The sequence below is a fragment of the Homalodisca vitripennis genome, chromosome 2, assembly GCF_021130785.1.
Source record: "Homalodisca vitripennis isolate AUS2020 chromosome 2, UT_GWSS_2.1, whole genome shotgun sequence".
NCBI lineage: Eukaryota > Metazoa > Arthropoda > Insecta > Hemiptera > Cicadellidae > Homalodisca > Homalodisca vitripennis.
The window spans coordinates 209,029,990-209,045,495 of record NC_060208.1 but is presented as its reverse complement, the minus strand read 5'-3'; positions in this window follow the sequence as shown (position 1 = coordinate 209,045,495).

Genomic DNA, 15,506 nt, shown 5'->3' with positions numbered 1-15,506 from the left:
AGTTTCTCAGACTATTTGCAATAACGTTTGTGCTTTTACGTTTGTCTGGTATGTTGTAGGATTTCAGTATGAGGGTAGTATACAATTTTGAGAACCATACTATAATAATGTAGTAATACAAGTGTACACGACCACTAGAATAATTTGTAACCGAATGCAACCAAGAGTTGGGGATTTGGTTGTATATGATTTTAGAGTCATATCTATTAATTAAATAATTTTATTAGATGACTCAAGTTACTAATTCATATACGAGCTGGAGAGACTATTTGCAACGCAAACCAAGACGGAATGAAAACGAACACGAATAATTAAAGTGTAATTAGTTTTTGGTGAAAGTGATTGTTATGGCTCTCTTACACGTGCAAAGCTAACAACCTACATTTTTATAGTCGCTTTTTCAAAACGCAAACGACAACGAAAGCAAAGTCTGGAATGAAGCGTTAGAGTGGGATTGTGGTAAAAGTGGTGTTTATTATCCCTTTACTCTTTACAAGAGAACGTCTCACATTCTCACTGCCATTTAAGAAAATAAAGGTAGAAATAAAACAATATAAGAAGATTTTGCACAGACTTTGTTTAAATCATTTCAATATGATTAAAACTTGTCTCATCAGTCAAAAATCAGTAGGTGGGTCCAGAATGTGTTTGTATCATGAATCTAAATCTCTGAAATATGACCTTGTTTAAATTATTTACTCCAGGACGTTTTAAGTATTTTCCTACTACAACCTTTATAAAAAAACTATATAAAAATGAACTGTATACTCTACTGCAATAATCGTACTCTAATAGGTATTTATTTCGTAGAATGCATTTATAATTTTACTTTATACGATTAAGATGCATTTGTAGTTATTATTGATCATTGAAAACATCGTTCGTAAATTAAAAATTAATTATGTATCGTATCTAGGCGGGACAATACCTCGAAATTTCCATTTGCTGATTTGTACACTTGATGGAAATCACCAGGTTTTAATATAAAAAACATTTTTATTTCTTCCACAGTTGACTTTTATTTTAAAAGCGCTTTCGCCGGTTAAGACATCATCCGTTATTGTTTACAGAAAACATATGAAAAATAGAAATAAACATATAATAAAATAGTTAGTATAAAATTTAAAACTAATTGTAAGAACTAAAAAATAATAAATTATAAAAGTATTATGTAGAAAAATGTCACTGAAATTTACGGAAGGTAGGGAAATTAATAACTGACGATGCCTTAACCGGCGAAAGCACTTTAAGTATAAATTTAAATAGTGGAAGGAATAAAAATGTCTTTTATATCAATACATCGAAGTTAAAACCTTTTTGTTCAAAATATGTAAAACGTAGTCTAAAAATATGTATTTGCTTTATTTATGCCCTCTATGCAAAGTACGTTTAAACTGTAATGGAAACAGGTAAATCAAATAGAATTCCATGTACATTAATCGTATAGACTCGCTAGAACAGTAAAATAGAGAGGCGTTTAAATCATTTAATTTCACACCCACTAGGGCCGTGGGCGGGGCGATGTTTTCAGGGCGGGTAGTACAGTCCCAGGCCAGCCATAATGCCCCGGTCGCCAATATATCATTGCGACTCGGGCTATGAATTCTGTATTACGCTAAGATTGAATTAAAATGCCGTTAAAGTGCGCGAGATTGGGGGGACTAATAGAATATGTTATTGGTACCACTACTGGCAATCCGGCACGGTTATAACTCAGCACCGGGCTCTCTGCCCCGCTCTATTATCGCTACCTAGTTTTATTACGTCATTTTACCGTTTACACGGCTTTGCTCCGCGTTTATCATTTACATGCCTTTGCTGTTCTCGTGTTGTTACTCATCTCGGATACACCGTATGATTTATCTCGATGCGGGGCTGTATGCTAACGCGCGCTCTTCTCTTTATTTATCTGTTTATCAGTAATGAAATGTCATTTTAGATCGATTGCCAAGCTTTTATAGCGTGTGCCGTTCCATATTTTACTTGGAACTAAATCGTCCAACCCATGGAGCGAGTAAATGCATAGTACTCTTTACAGACATCGCGTCTGCGGCTATAGGTTATGCTCAGTGGCGTAACCATAATTTGACTTGGGGGCATAACCTTAAATTTCACAGTTGTTGAATTAGGGAGGGAGTACGGAACGGTTAACACGTTCACGGCGATCTATCACAATTGCCGTCGTATACCCGATTGGGTACATGTTGCTATGCATTCAATTATTGCGTTTTTATTGTTTGCTTGTCTTGGTGATTAGGTAAATACGATCCCCCACGCTGTAATAAGTGCCTTAACAGTTCTAGGGTTAAGACTATCATGTACCCCGTCGGACGCACGATTGTTCAATTTTTAAGGTAAATTAATTTTTTATGTACCACGGGGTGGGGTACACGGAAAAACATTGAAAAAACATATTGAAATGAATTTGTTGAGCAAAATTGCGAACCCTACATAGATTTCTTGTTGTATACTGTACTTGGACTTGTAACGTAACAAAATATTACGGGTTTTTACCATTGTTATTGAAAAATCGACGGCAAATAAAGTCCGGAAAAGTAGTCGTGAACGTGTTAAAACAGTAATTAAATGAATTAATAATTTCCTCCAATTTTATAACTGCAACTCGTTTTATCACATTTCCGTATCTATGGGAAGAATGATATATGTAAAACAGTAAATTTATTACAAATTTGAACATTTAATTTTAGTTTTATATATAATTATAGTTTAGAAATACATGATGAAAAACTTTATAACAAATTAGTACCTATCCTGTTTATGAATAAAAATATATGATTTTCAATTAATTAGGACCTTCATTTTGGGCGTACAGAAACGGTTCTTGTTATGAATGTGTAGATCTTCATGCTACTTGTTAATATAGCATATAGTTATAAGTAAAATCAGCTCTCATATTTTTTCAGAGCACCAAAGATTGAGAACGCCCCAGGGCAACTCTATATATGTCTGGCGACAGGACAATATGGCAACGCATCGTTTTTCTGGTTGGATGAAGCAAAGTGGCGACCTTACGGGCCAGATCAGCTGGACTCTTGAATAATGTAAACCTTTTGGTTGTGAAGTTGTCCAGAAATGTATATTCAACACTTAAAATTAATGGAGTCTTATATTCGCTATTATCAATTTTAATTTTTTTTAACGGCGTTTTATTGTATACGGGAGAGATCCGGGTTCGAGTACCGGCGGAGCAAGTTCTTTTTGTGAATCAATGTTTATTGAAAAAAATTAAATAAGGATATTGCCATTTATACAAATTTAATGAATGTAAACAAAAACTCGTTTGACAGGTATTTGGTCTTCTGATCGTATGTTAGTTTAATTATTTAAATGCATATGTAACAGATACGGTCAAATACAATATAATTGAATCGTAAAAAGTAAGGGCTCTGTGGTGTAATGGTAGCACACCCATCCGGCAAGTGAGATATCCGGGTTCGAGTCCCGGCGGAGCAAGTACTTTTTGTGATTCATGTTTATTGGAAAAAAAAAATTATATATATATATATATATATATATATATATATATATAAATGAATGTTTGTCTGTATGTCCTGTATGTCCATTATAGAGTCGTAGATTATTTGACCGATCATTATAAAAATGTATGTATTTTTCCACGGATAAGGTTTATATGCTAACTCGCCACCAGGCGGCACTGCAAAAGACAACAGTTTTCAAAGCACCTGCACATTATAAACTACAACCACGAAACAGTTACGTATAGTACATAGGCAAAAATTATTTGAAGGCGCTAAGTTATGATGTATACCTATTTGTATTTAAATTAAACATCAGTTTGAACTTAAAGTTTGAGTGTTAGACCACTTTATAATAAAGTACATGTACATGTAAAATGGCTATAGACACACAATTTTGGCAGATGTGCTTGGTCGTGGCAGCAAAGTAAACTCCACATCGTCGTTGGAAATATAACTAATTTGAACTAGACGCGCTTATACACGGGCAAAGCTTATGAAAAGCGTGCGAAGCCTCGGGAACAGCTGGTATACCTATAAAAGATACTAGAAATGAGCGAGAAAAAATTCAATTATTTTCAAACAATCGTAAATTTTAACTATATTTTGGTGGTTCTTATGTATAAGAATTGTTTTTTTGTCACAGAAAGTTTTAAGGTTAGAATTTAAGTTTTTGGCAGGCATTCATCCCCTACTTACCCACCAAGGTGTTCAGTATACCCTAGAATTCCGGCAGGACCCTCCTTGACAAGAAATCCTGATTTTGTTTCTTTTTTTAAAGTTTGTTTTTGACGATGGAAGAAGGATTGTGAAGGAAACAGGATTTCCGGACATTTACCATCGTCCAGTGATACAAAACATCAGTAACACTACGTTTCGAGATCTGAAATCTGATCTCTTCTTCAGGTAAATAACTAACCTAACACATAATTACAAACTTAAAAAACTTACAAACTTAAAATATAAAGAAATCATACCAGAGCGTTGTGACACGCCTAAGTCAGGAATCACAACCACCATGTTGTGTGTCAACTTCACTAACTCTAAACCATGCGCTTAATAAAACACTAAACACAACACTAATTGTCAATCTTTATTTTAACCTAGTTTGTAATTATGTGTTGGGTTAGTTATTTACCTGAAGAAGAGATCAGATTGCAGATCTCGAAACGTAGCGTTACTGATGTGTTATACCACTGAACGATGCCAAATGTCGGGAAAAATCCTGATTTTGTTTTTGTGTAACAGGATAAAAAACTATTTTTGAGGTTAGTATTTTCCGTTGATTGATCAAGGAAGAATGCAGAAGGTGCACAGAGCATACAAGTTGCACCGACCAGCTGACTTAATGCTATCAACTTCACCAGGCTGCAGACCGCTACAATCTGGTGCACCGACCACCGAAGCCCGCATGCAACGTTGACGACCGCGCTGACGTCAGAGGACGCTGATTGTGTCGCCGCAACTCACATACCGGCTCAATTATCGCTCTCATTTGTTTGTCTTTGACCCCGGTTTTTCCCGCCACCGCCCCGACGATTGGTGCTGAAATTTACATGGCCGCGCATGCGCATAAGGTTCAGCGACGGGCCACGGCGACATGATCACCCATCACTAAGCCCCACGAAGTCGACGGTCGCGATAATGAATGTGGGTGCTCGATTGAAATTGAATTTTCGATGTATATTTTCACCATTTATGTTTTCATTGAGTCGCTAAAGTGAGAATGTTTGTTTTTTCCGGTTCAATCTATCTTCGGTGATTGTAAAAAAGCAATTCTCGACAAACACACCACTAGAATTATATTTTATACTGCGTGAAAATCACGAGATAACAATGCACCGTGCTGCGTGTAACTAAAAGTACAGTATCTTTTAATTGAACTTTTACCCGTGAAGAAATATAGAGGATTACTTAATTCACATTGTTTCCTTTAAGAGTTATTCGGTATAATTTTACGTAAACTCACTTAATCATTTAATATGATACTTATACTATGGAGAAATCTCAATAATAATAATTAACAAAAATACAATGATTAAATAATTATACTAGTGTTTAAACCAGAAACTTGCTATTCGATTTTCTTGTATAAACAACACTTCTCTAAGGATCACTAAAACATTTTCTAACTGTACAAAATTACAACTTCAAAATTTTAAGTGACATTAAGTATTTTGTTGTATAATTTAGTGAGTTTAGAACGTATAAGAACAAAATAATGCAATTAAAAATGCCATTGGTCAAAAGCAGATTAAGAATGAGTTTTATTGCAAATTTTCAAAGCAAATAGTTTTGGGGTTTTGTAGCTTATACAGCACCAACCAACAATCCGTTATTCTGTAGACTGTGAGGAATATCTATTCTCTGGAAGAATTATGGAGGAAATAGGATTTTCCGGACATTTGCCATCGTTCAGTGGTACAATACAATCAATAACACTACGTTTCCAGATCTGCAATCATGATCTCTTCTTCAGGTAAATGACAATACTAATGCATTACTTCAACGTAGAATAAAGTAAACAAAACACATCAGAGCGTTGTGACACGCATAAGACAAAAACCACAAAAGCCACGTCGTGTGCCTAATCCAAGTACACTATTTCGAAAACATGGATTTAATAAAAACTACACATTAATTATTAAAACTGAAGTACGCAATACAGGTCTGCATTAACCGGCCAACCAAATAGAACTGAACAGAAGCCAATAGTAAATAATGAAACATGCAGAAACAAGATGGCGGCAGAAAGGAACGAAGTGTAGCCTCCACTTTAAGGGCTGTATAACACTTAGAGTGTAATAAAGTAGAGGCTTATCGTGTAGACTTTGAGGAATATCTAGGTAGTGTCAAACAGCGTGAGATTCTATACTCTAAGTGTTATACATCCCTTAAAGTGGAGGCTTATCGTGTAGACTTTGAGGAATATCTAGGTAGTGTCAACCAGCGTGAGATTTGACACTCTAGGTGTTATACAGCCCTTAAAGTGGAGGCTTATCGTGTAGACTTTGAGGAATATCTAGGTAGTGTCAACCAGCGTGAGATTTGACACTCTAGGTGTTATACAGCCCTTAAAGTGGAGGCTTATCGTGTAGACTTTGAGGAATATCTAGGTAGTGTCAACCAGCGTGAGATTTGATACTCTAGGTGTTATACAGCCCTTAAAGTGGAGGCTTATCGTGTAGACTTTGAGGAATATCTAGGTAGTGTCAACCAGCGTGAGATTTGATACTCTAGGTGTTATACAGCCCTTAAAGTGGAGGCTTATCGTGTAGACTTTGAGGAATATCTAGGTAGTGTCAACCAGCGTGAGATTTGATACTCTAGGTGTTATACAGCCCTTAAAGTGGAGGCTTATCGTGTAGACTTTGAGGAATATCTAGGTAGTGTCAACCAGCGTGAGATTTGACACTCTAGGTGTTATACAGCCCTTAAAGTGGAGGCTTATCGTGTAGACTTTGAGGAATATCTAGGTAGTGTCAACCAGCGTGAGATTTGATACTCTAGGTGTTATACAGCCCTTAAAGTGGAGGCTTATCGTGTAGACTTTGAGGAATATCTAGGTAGTGTCAACCAGCGTGAGATTTGACACTCTAGGTGTTATACAGCCCTTAAAGTGGAGGCTTATCGTGTAGACTTTGAGGAATATCTAGGTAGTGTCAACCAGCGTGAGATTTGATACTCTAGGTGTTATACAGCCCTTAAAGTGGAGGCTTATCGTGTAGACTTTGAGGAATATCTAGGTAGTGTCAACCAGCGTGAGATTTGACACTCTAGGTGTTATACAGCCCTTAAAGTGGAGGCTTATCGTGTAGACTTTGAGGAATATCTAGGTAGTGTCAACCAGCGTGAGATTTGATACTCTAGGTGTTATACAGCCCTTAAAGTGGTGGCTTATCGTGTAGACTTTGAGGAATATCTAGGTAGTGTCAACCAGCGTGAGATTTGATACTCTAGGTGTTATACAGCCCTTAAAGTGGAGGCTTATCGTGTAGACTTTGAGGAATATCTAGGTAGTGTCAACCAGCGTGAGATTTGATACTCTAGGTGTTATACAGCCCTTAAAGTGGAGGCTTATCGTGTAGACTTTGAGGAATATCTAGGTAGTGTCAACCAGCGTGAGATTTGATACTCTAGGTGTTATACAGCCCTTAAAGTGGAGGCTTATCGTGTAGACTTTGAGGAATATCTAGGTAGTGTCAACCAGCGTGAGATTTGATACTCTAGGTGTTATACAGCCCTTAAAGTGGAGGCTTATCCTGTAGACATTAAGGAATACCTAGGTAGTGCCAACCAGCGTGTGATTTGACACTCTAAGTGTTATACAGCCCTTATATTGGAGGCTTATCGTGTAGACTCTGAGTAATATAGGTAGAGCCAAACAGCGTGAGAATTTGATACTCTAGGTTTTATACAGCCCTTAAGTGGTGGCTTATCGTGTCGTCTTTGAGGAATATCTAGGTAGTGTCAACCAGCGTGAGATTTGACACTCTAGGTGTTATACAGCCCTTAAAGTGGAGGATTATCGTGTAGACTCTGAGTAATATAAGTAGTGTCAACCAGCGTGAGATTTGATATTCTAGGTGTTATACAGCCCTTAAAGTGGAGGCTAATCGTGTAGACATTGAGACTTTGAGGAATATCTAGGTAGTGTCAACCAGCGTGAGATTTGACACTCTAGGTGTTATACAGCCCTTAAAGTGGAGGCTTATCGTGTAGACATTAAGGAATACCTAGGTAGTGTCAACCAGCGTGAGATTTGACACTCTAAGTGTTATACAGCCCTTAAAGTGGAGGATTATCGTGTAGACTTTGAGTAATATAAGTAGAGTCAAACTGCGTGAGATTTGATATTCTAGGTGTTATACAGCCCTTAAAGTGGAGGCTTATCGTGTAGACTTTGAGTAATATCTAGGTAGAGTCAAACAGCGTGAGATTTGATATTCTAGGTTTTATACAGCCCTTAAAGTGGTGGCTTATCGTGCCGTCTTTGAGGAATATCTAGGTAGTGTCAACCAGCGTGAGATTTGACACTTTAATGTGTTATACGGCCCTTAAAGTGGAGGCTTATCGTGTAGACTCTGAGTAATATAGGTTGAGTCAAACAGCGTGAGATTTGATATTCTAGGTTTTATACAGCCCTTAAAGTGGTGGCTTATCGTGTCGTCTTTGAGGAATATCTAGGTAGTGTCAACCAGCGTGAGATTTGATACTCTAGGTGTTATACAGCCCTTAAAGTGGAGGCTTATCGTGTAGACTTTGAGGAATATCTAGGTAGTGTCAACCAGCGTGAGATTTGACACTTTATGTGTTATACAGCCCTTAAAGTGGAGGCTTATCGTGTAGACTTTGAGGAATACCTAGGTAGTGTCAACCAGCGTGAGATTTGAGACACTCTAAATGTTATACAGCCCTTAAAGTGGAGGCTTATCGTGTACTCTTGAGTAATATAGGTAGAGTTAAACAGCGTGAGATTTGATACTCTAGATGTTATGCAGCCCTGAAAGTGGAGGCTTACCGTGTAGACTCTGAGTAATATAGGTAGAGTCAAACAGCGTGAGATTTGATACTCTAGGTGTTATACAGCCCTTAAAGTGGTGGCTTATCGTGTAGACTTTGAGGAATATCTAGGTAGTGTCAACCAGCGTGAGATTTGACACTCTAAGTGTTATACAGCCCTTAAAGTGGAGGCTTATCGTGTAGACTTTGAGGAATATCTAGGTAGTGTCAACCAGCGTGAGATTTGACACTCTAAGTGTTATACAGCCCTTAAAGTGGAGGCTTATCGTTTAGACTTAATTTTCTCATACTCCAAGTTATTCTCATACTCACGTACACGAATGAGCTAATATTTCCTGACAGTGTCAGTGAAAGTCACTAGACATGATGTCATGACATATATTGACATTATTATGTATACAATTTATTTGTACACGAAGTAATTTGAGTTATTAATAGCTTTTTTACTATATATGAAAGTAGCTTACTCGATACATTTTTTAAATGTGTTTTCAATATTACATTTAAGGGTTACTTTTTAAATTTTACTTAGCTTAAAAAAGAAGAGGATTAACAATTAAACATTATGCTATAACATTCGTTTCGATTAAAATAATCAAATAGATTTCTTTATCAGACTGTTTCCTAGATTGTAATAAATTACATGTACAATACTTTTGTAGTGTTTAATGTATACTGTATTCAGAAATTGACAGTTTCTAAAGTTGAGTCCTAACTTTTATTCACAAAGGTTACTGCACTAATTTTTAGTATTGTCGTTTAGTTACGAAAATATTCAGAATGTTCGATATGAATCACAAATTCATAGTAAAATTGTGGTTGTATAGGCTACTTTATACTAAATCAGCATCGGGTAATCATACGAAGACAGACTACTTGGCTGAAAATAGCGTTAGCTTTGGTGACGGCTGAAATAGGAGGGTAATGAAAGGGTTACACATATCAAATTATGCTTTTTCTGGAATGAAGTGTTTTTATTTCTTGACACTACTAAAACCAACCGATACAGGTATGTAAATAAAAGTTAAATCTGTTCCGTTGTGTGTGTGTGATTTGCTTATGAGTGATTTTATTTAGAATAATATTCTTGATCGTATTGTTTTCGTTTTGTGTGATTTGTTATGTTACCTATGCGCCCCCCCCCATACACACAAACCTACAATGCAAGATCGTCTGGATGATCTATAAATAATTATGATTAATTTAATATCCTACAATGAAATACATGCCTACTTTGTGGGAACCCCAGCTCGATGTCTTTGTTTGTGTCCTCGGTATTGCTACTTGAAAGGCATGCATATCCTGATAAAAATCTCTACATGGCCTTGCCTTTCAATCTCAGTTCGTTATATATTATTCTATTTCTTGGTTCAGTTTAGGAATTTGTATAAACCTAATCAGTAGCGTATGTATCTTCAGAGCAAAACGTGGCCAGCTCCACGATGGTTTTCTGCCATAAAAAATGCACTTTGTCTGGTGTATAGTGATGTGAGAAGCCAATAGTATTCGAATGCAGCCCCGGTATTCACATATTCGAATACCTCAAAATGAATTCGAATAATTTTGAAATAGGATACAATTTCTCGGGAAGATACGAGTTAAAACGTAGGTACAGTATTCATTCGTCAGGACTTATTCAAATACAATATTCAAGAGCTGTATTCGTATTCATATACAAGTATTCATTGGAGGGTTTTAGATTAATATATATATATATATATATATATATATATATATATTGAATATATATTCAATTAATAAATAGATTTGTAAACAATAAAGAAAACATTAATGTTTATTTCATGTTGTTGTGTAAAAACAAAATATGATTGAGGTTTTTTGGCTTCAATCTATTTCTGTGATTATTGGACAAAACCTGCAATAGAAAAGAATCTTTCAGGCGGGACGGAAGTAGCAGATCAACAAATATATTTTTTCTGGAATTAATAAATCATGGGTATGACATATTTGCAGGAGGCAAAAAAAGACAAAGGATTATCCCACCTTTTTGGCAGGACAATTCCAAATAATCAAGAAACAGTGGATTACGAGAAGGAAGTAAGACAAGTCTAGACTTGTCAGTTAGAAAAAGTATTCGAATACAAGGGTGCTTTTGTATACAATGTATTCGATTCTTTAAGTATTCCATTCTACTGGTGAATTGCTTTGTGATTCTTTTACAATGGTCTTGGACTCACTGTGCTCGTTAGTTTCATAACATTGTCGGCACATAACGAATGGTTCGTTGAGTATTATTATGCCAGATACCTCCGTTTTTGCTCCTTCAGCAACTGTAAATATGACATCCCACAATGTCAAAGTAAACTCATTTCGAGTATCAACAATAAACTAAATTGTTGGATCGACACTGCTGCCATCTATAGCATAAGTTATATAATACTACTGTTAATTATTTGAAGCACACATGTGGTATTTTGGGCATTTTGTTCATACAAATACACAATTCAGGAGTAATTATAAGCAGTATTTTGGAATAAAAATTTGTATACCGGTATGTATTGTTTTGATATCTAAGCAATATACGAGTGCCAAATTTCGTCTAAATCCATAGCAGTAGATTTTTGTATGATTGAGTACTAAACATCCATACTTTTCTGCACAAACCTTCGCGTTTATAATACTAATAAGGTAGAAAACACGATATTAAACTTAAATATATATATATATATATATATATATATATATATATATATATATATATATATATAGAGATATATAGATAAATGTTCAGTAAAGTTTTCCAATTCTTTGAGATTTTGTTCTATACATCAAAATGAGCAAAAAAGTTCATTTAAAGGTATGTCCTCAAACCTTTAGTTTCCCGTCTATCTGTTCGTATACCGTATGTTTTTTATAAAAACAATTAACTTATATCTTTTGAACCAGTTGAGATAAAATTATGAAACTTGAGAACCTTTCGTAGACCTTTGTAAAAATATTAACACAATCCTTTTAACCCGTTTCAAAATTACCAGTTTAAAATTGTAAAGTCAAATAACAAAAGAAAAACGCTATATTTATAACCAATGCATAGGATACTAACTATTTAGTCATTTTATAACAATTCCAACGGTACCTTATTCAACGAAGTGCTTCAACGCATAAGCGAGCACGATTACTTTATAGATATGCTGGAGCAAAAAAGATTTTGTCTTTTGATAGTCATCAGCCTTTTTAAATAGGTTATACAAAGTTTACAAGGTACCAAAAATTTTGAAATTTTTATGACAATTCCAACGGTACTCTTTCCCACGAAATCCGTTAAGGCATAAGGGAGCACGGCAACTTTAAAGGTACGCTTGCAAAAGCTGTGAGCAGCAAATATTTTGTCTCTGTACAAACAAGTATGCGACACCTACATAAAAACAAATTATGTGGACTATTGTTGGTTCTCGAAACGTCCCCCCCCCACAGAACACAGAGGATCTGTCGGAAGTGACTGTCCTGTCCACTAGAGCGAGCTGATGGACAGCGACGGGGATAGATCGCCCCTCAGGGATTGACCCGTCTATTGGGTTAGCACCGCCCATTTGTATACGGGAATCTGCTGCACCTAGCAATTACAGGCTGACGTCATGATCGAATTATGTGATTAGCTAGCTCGAACCCCCCCCCCTCACCACTTCATATCGCCGCGCACCCTGGCAGTGCCTGCTTTAAATCGATACTGCCCGCCGGACACTCGTGTACACAGGTAGCCTCACTGTTGCGTGAAGGGGCAGTACAAAGTTGGGACAATCCCAGAATCTGTCGTTTATTACTGTAGGATTATTGGTTATATTAGTTTTGTTACATTTTGTTTTTGTTTTGTTTTTAACCTTAGTGTGAGTATTTGAGTGTTATAAAATGTAAACAAAATTCATAACTTCTTCATTTCGGGTATAATCTTTTAAACATTTTATGAATTACATAATTTCTATCAAGAGAGTATTTCATGTAAGAAAGGGACAAAAACGACACTTTTTCATTTTAAATTTTGTCCCTGTGTATTTTTATGTATTTTCTTTTACATTTATATTCGTGAACTTGTAGAAAGTCTGGCCTAAAATCGTTAAGACCATTAGCCAACAGAATGTGCACCAAAATACTTTATCTTTTCCTTGCCACCACTTAAGATTTAAATGTTTAAAATAATGTGTATTTTTACTGCTGTTTTGTAATGTGTGTTAAAACGCGGGTTCATGACTAAATATGTGGCGCATTTTGAATGGTCTACCAAGGCCAAATAAATTACGTATCTAGTATGTAATCTGAATATTACACTCATTACATTTTGAGATCATGGAATGGGGGATAGTATCTTGATTACATTTTGACTAAAATATATTGTTCTATAAACCAACTAATGATTCAATGTCAGACTATTGTCTCAGACTACAAATCGGATACTATAAACATGTCACTCGTACTTTGGTGTTACATAGTGCAAAGAGACGCAAACTTTGTACTGCTACAGCTCCGGTTTAGACTTGTTATATTTCTTTATCCTACAAATTATATAGAATTTTGTATGGCATTCGTGTTATTTCATAGGTGTTCCGCTAAAACACTGGACCGCCCAAAATCTTTGCGACTTCAATATAAACTTTTAAAAAATCTTGAAAATTAGGCCTACACCTTTTATCAGAAAAATGTTGAAAAAGTTGATGCTACCTCATAAAATTCCATTAAAATTATTGTGGCATAGTTGGAATCATTTTACAATTCATTTGAAATGATTCCAATTTTCCACTCCACTGGCTTTAAAACGGTTCTAGAATAACCACTAGAATCTCAAGAACTGATCAAATTAGTTATGAAATTTCCATAGACGTTAATGTTACGAACCACTAAGAAACAATATAGCTTTTTAAACGAAAGATTCAACCCTTTTGGCCCTGAAATGTTTATTAGGAAGTGCTGAAGTGTCAGAAAATACACAAGTAGTACACAATAGTATAAAATAATATTTCTAAAAGCGGTTTGTATTTATATAGAAGATCACTGAAAACAGAGTTCATCTCCAAATGCAGCTCTCACCCACCCGCTGCCTTGGGAGTAATTACTGAGATCTTAGGAACCACTCTCAGTGTACGATGCTTTATTTACTCGTACACGCTTATGTTATACGTACTGACAATCGTCAATGGCAATAGATCTAGTACCTAAGTGGTTCAAACCCCACATTAAATTTTATTTCCGTCTGTTATCCTCATTACTGGGTTACTAATTAATGACTTTCTGAAAGAAATCTGTAGCGTGTCCCTTATTTGTGATTTGAAATGTAATACACGTTTAAATTGTGTAAATTACTTTAATTCCAGTTATTGAAAGAATCCCAACTTTAAGTTACCATTTAGTCCAAAAATACACGAAATAACTGGATTTTGGTTGAATTCGCGACATTTATTATGGTTATAAAAGTTACTTGAGCATTTATTTATACCACACCTTTGAATGAAAGCGTGTTGCAGTTTTTACCTTTATAATACTCAGACATTTCGATTGTTGAGAGAAATTCCATTAAATAAGAGCGAAAAAATAGCATATATGTACGAGTAGACTAATGATCGGAAAATTTTACAATCGAACCTAAGAAAGATATTTGCGTGACAAAAACACAACAAAAGCAAAGATTAAAGGAGCTGGTACTCAATATAAAAGAGTACAGTTATTTCATGAAGACATTACAAATACAGGTTAAACCAGCTGTGGTGGGAAGGATTGATTTGACGCGAATGTTGATTTCAGCTCCATTTCTCCTTCTGCTTAGTGTAGTGTCTGGGATGTAACATTGTCACAGACATGATTCCTGGAATCTGGAGACCACGTTCGTCTGAAAAGAATCCAGGAAGACCGAAACAGTAAAGTACCCTGTCAATACTACTTAGTATTTGCCATGACTTCTGTAATAATACTTGTCGTAGTTTTGAATACTGAAAATATAGCAAGTATACTATGAAGGAAGTAGTGTCAGACCTCCGATACTGGACTAAGCGGAATATGGCGTGCGTGTCAGGTCTCTTTGATTCCAAGAACATACTGTTATTCCTTGTATCATAGTAGGTAGTTGCCCATATTACAACATCGGTTGGCCTGTAGGGCATTCACGTGTTAATTTTAGCTAATTGTAGAGCATTAACAACACACATATACATGCTTCAGAGATAACTAACTAGTTGACTAGAAAAGGTCAACTGTATACCAGTCGATTAAGGGACTAGGATGATATATGTGTAGGCCTACTTGGTTACACGAGGAAAAGACAGAGGGAGAGGTTAAACAAAAACAAGAGAAACCCGAGTAGCACGTGTAATATTGTACAATAGCATGACACAACTATAATAACACCTTACTGTATACAGGTATATACTGCCAGGTACACCCGAGAATAGAGGCAGACAGGTTGGAAATTACTTGAACAACTAATCCTTTAATTATTGAAATTCTTGAAAAAAATATAATTAAATAATTTAAACCAACACA